The following is a 4,592-nucleotide window of genomic DNA, read 5'->3' as shown; positions in this document are numbered from 1 at the left end:
GGGTGGGTTTAAACTTTTTTTTAAAGTTTTTTTTTTGTTTTGGTATTTTCTTTTAAATGCAGCTTTCTTTTTGTTGGCAGTCTTAAGAGTCTTCTGCTATCTTATCATTGGGTCTTTCCCTGTTTTCAAAGAAGCTCTCCAGCGCCTTTTGTTTTTTACTCATTTTGGCTAGGATTAGCTTGTGGCCTTACCAAAACTGAAACTGAGACAGTGCACAGTGCAGGAAAGAGGTGCAGACTGAAATGGTAAATAAAATAATGGGCAGGCCATGTGTGGACTAAAATAAGTGTCAGATTCTGACCTAAAGGCTGCCGCCAGATGCAGCTTAATTGTCACTTGCCACTCACTGATAGGGTTTTGTTATGAGTCTGCAAGCAATTGATTTATTATGGTCTCTGTGCAGTCAAACCTCTCTGCTAATGATAATCTGTATTTGCAGCCACTCCCCAGCACTAGCATCACTGCCTCAGCTCCACCTCAGATCATCAGGCATTACATTCTCATAAGGAGTGCACAATCTAGATCCCTTGCATGTGCAGTTCACAGTAGGGTTCACACTCCTATGAGAATCTAGTGGTACCGCTGATCTGACAGGAAGCAGAGCTCAGGCAGTATTGTGAGCCATAGGGAGCAGCTGTAAATACAGATGAAGCTTTGCTTGCTTGCCTGCCACTCATCTCCTGCTGTGTGGCCCGGTTCCTAACAGGCCACGGACTGGTACTGGTCTGTGACCCAGGGGTTGGGGACCCCTGCTCTAAGGAATATTCATCACCCCTGTTCAGTAGGAAGTAGCTAGAGCAGTCTTCATCCCTTTCCCCACAAGATTATGGGATGGACATTGACCGTGGGGAGTTGTAATAGGGAAGAATCTTTGTACTCTATTACAAGTTAATCACTAAAGGGATGTTGCCTATAAGCATAAACTATACACAATGGCCCATCTCTGGGAACCCTGCCTCCCAGGTAATGAGCATTAAGCTAAAATACCATTTTTAGCACACAGGAAACATCCTGACTAGACCCACATGTGAATGACTGCAGGAAGCATGAAATTAAGACATCCCCCTGGAGGGTGACCAGAACCAGGAAATGTTTGGCTTTACTTCCTCCTCTTTTAGTATAAAAGAAGCTTGAATTCTAACTGAGGCAAGATGGTTCTTTGAGACATGAGTCTACCATCTTCTTGGTCTGCTGGCTTTCTGAATAAAGTCGCTATTCCTTGCCCCAACAGCTTGTTTCTCAATTTATTGCCCTCTCGTGTGTCAAGCAGTATGAGCTTGGTCTTGGCAACACTTTACTTGGATATTCTTCTGCATATCTTTGCATGACTTCCTCTTCCCTACCGTTTAGATCTCTGTTTAAAATTTCTCTTCTGAGTGGCCTCCTTAGAGTTTTTTAAAAAATTAATTTATTTTATTTTATTTATTTTTGGCTGCATTGGGTCTCTGTTGCTGCACATGGGCTTTATCTAGTTGCAGCAAGTGAGGGCTATTCTTCGCTGTGGTGTGCGGGCTTCTCGTTGCGGTGGCTTCTCCTGTTGTAGAGCACAGGCTGTAGGCTTGTGGCCTTCAGTAGTTGTGGCTCATGGGCTCTAGAGTGCAGGGCAGCTGTAAATACAGATGAAGCTTTGCTTGCTTGCCTGCCACTCATCTCCTGCTGTGTGGCCCGGTTCCTAACAGGCCACGGACTGGTACTGGTCTGTGACCCAGGGGTTGGGGACCCCTGCTCTAAGGAATATTCATCACCCCTGTTCAGTAGGAAGTAGCTAGAGCAGTCTTCATCCCTTTCCCCACAAGATTATGGGATGGACATTGACCGTGGGGAGTTGTAATAGGGAAGAATCTTTGTACTCTATTACAAGTTAATCACTAAAGGGATGTTGCCTATAAGCATAAACTATACACAATGGCCCATCTCTGGGAACCCTGCCTCCCAGGTAATGAGCATTAAGCTAAAATACCATTTTTAGCACACAGGAAACATCCTGACTAGACCCACATGTGAATGACTGCAGGAAGCATGAAATTAAGACATCCCCCTGGAGGGTGACCAGAACCAGGAAATGTTTGGCTTTACTTCCTCCTCTTTTAGTATAAAAGAAGCTTGAATTCTAACTGAGGCAAGATGGTTCTTTGAGACATGAGTCTACCATCTTCTTGGTCTGCTGGCTTTCTGAATAAAGTCGCTATTCCTTGCCCCAACAGCTTGTTTCTCAATTTATTGCCCTCTCGTGTGTCAAGCAGTATGAGCTTGGTCTTGGCAACACTTTACTTGGATATTCTTCTGCATATCTTTGCATGACTTCCTCTTCCCTACCGTTTAGATCTCTGTTTAAAATTTCTCTTCTGAGTGGCCTCCTTAGAGTTTTTTAAAAAATTAATTTATTTTATTTTATTTATTTTTGGCTGCATTGGGTCTCTGTTGCTGCACATGGGCTTTATCTAGTTGCAGCAAGTGAGGGCTATTCTTCGCTGTGGTGTGCGGGCTTCTCGTTGCGGTGGCTTCTCCTGTTGTAGAGCACAGGCTGTAGGCTTGTGGCCTTCAGTAGTTGTGGCTCATGGGCTCTAGAGTGCAGGCTCAGTAGTTGTGGTGCACAGGCTTAGTTGCTCTGTGGCATGTGGGATCTTCCCGGACCAGGGCTCGAACCCGTGTCCCCTGCATTGGCAGGCAGATTCTTAACCACTGTGCCACCAGGGAAGCCCCTTCTTGGACTTTTCTATACAAAACAGGAATCATTCACCCATCATTGTCTGTTTCTTTAGCGTTATTTTATTGTCTTCATAACTCTCATCATGAAAAGAAATTATATAATTTATGTATTCATACTTACTTGACTAGCTCTCCCACTAGCTGAAGGAAGGGTGAAGGCGGCAGGGTGTTTTTTTCATTGTTGCATTGTTTTTCATGGCTGAATCCCTGCGGTGTAGGAAAGCACCTGGTATGTGGTAGAGGGTCATTAAATATTGTTGCATGAATGAACAAATAAATGAATAAAATGAATGTGCTCAGCTCCAAGTAGATCTTGTGAAAATCTTTGCTTCTTTCCCTTCTGGCATCCCATTAAAGAGTTTTAAGTTCAATAGTTTTCCAAGAATATGTGCATTTAAAAGGGAGTGTCTAAGAGGCAATGTCAAACCATAACCTAGTCGAATGACTGTCTAATATGAGCATTCAGAGCCTGTGCCTAATTGATATTTTTTTTAATATAAAAGAATTTATTTAATGTAGATCAAATTTGTCTATCTACTTCTATTTTTTATGGTTTTCATATATACAGACAGCAACTAGATAGAAACTATTTTAAAACAAAGTTTCTTTAATAATAGCAAAAGACATAAAATATATACAGAAAACTTAACTAGCAATGTAGACAAACTATACCAAGAGAACTGTAAAACTCACTTGATATACACACAATGTAAACTTTTCTAATTGATATTTTTGAGCAGAGGTATTAACCCTTGTCTTAACACACCAGCTAACTGCTAAGCTATGTCAACACTAAGAGTCATAAAAGATGACAATGTTAAATTTTAACTGATCCTGGAAAACGGTGAAGGTTAAGAAATCCCCTCTACCTTTGTGTTCTGGAAAATGGCTTACTGCAAAATATCACCTTTCTTCTTGTGACTTACATAAGACTCATGGATTCCCCGTTTGTTTACCTATGACAAGGCCAGACACAGTCCCTTCAAATTCCCATTCTTTGTCTCATAAGTATTTAGCTGAACTACTTGTCCCTATTGATCAATGAGAACAAAATACTTGTTAGCAAGTGATTTTGCACTTCTCTCCTTCCCCTAAGTGCGTGAACCTTACTTGCCCCTCACTCAAGTTGGCACACAGCCTCTTCTGAGGATTCACCAGGCTCAGGGTGAAACATTCTCTAATCTACTATCTGATCATGCCACCCTTTCATCCTGCCTCCCCACACTTGGTTTTTCCCAACCCTGTTTATGACTATCACTTTGTCTAACTCTTGATGAGACTTTTGCAGATCTTAGGGTCACAGTGCTCTTACTGCAACAGTCCCTCCCCCTCCCACCTTGCAATAATCTCTTTCATAATAAAGTCTCTCCTTAATAGGTCTGAATTTGTTGTTATCTAACAAAGACTAAGAATATTGCTTTTTTTTTTAATTAATGTTCTTTATTTTTGCTGTGTTGGGTCTTTGTTTCTGTGCGAGGGCTTCCTCTAGCTGTGGCAAGTGGGGGCCACTCTTCATCGCGGTGCGCGGGCCTCTCACTATCGCGGCCTCTCTTATTGCAGAGCACAGGCACCAGACGCGCAGGCTCAGTAGTTGTGGCTCACGGGCCTAGTTGCTCCGTGGCATGTGGGATCCTCCCAGACCAGGGCTCGAACCCGTGTCCCTTGCATTAGCAGGCAGATTCTCAACCGCTGCGCCACCAGGGAAGCCCAAGAATATTGCTTTTTGATGATGGGTTATGGAGGGAAGTGCTTTGGTCAAACACTCATAGCTGAGACAATATAGTGCTTTATTACAACACCACTCTTACACATTCTCTAGATTCTTTAGTTACTTTAATAGTGTCTCTATATCAGGGTTGCTGTGAGGACTAAAGATCTAAACA

The sequence above is a fragment of the Lipotes vexillifer genome, unplaced genomic scaffold (assembly GCF_000442215.2).
Source record: "Lipotes vexillifer unplaced genomic scaffold, Lipotes_vexillifer_v1.1 scaffold343, whole genome shotgun sequence".
Classification (NCBI taxonomy): domain Eukaryota; kingdom Metazoa; phylum Chordata; class Mammalia; order Artiodactyla; family Lipotidae; genus Lipotes; species Lipotes vexillifer.
Note: the sequence above shows the minus strand (reverse complement) of the source record.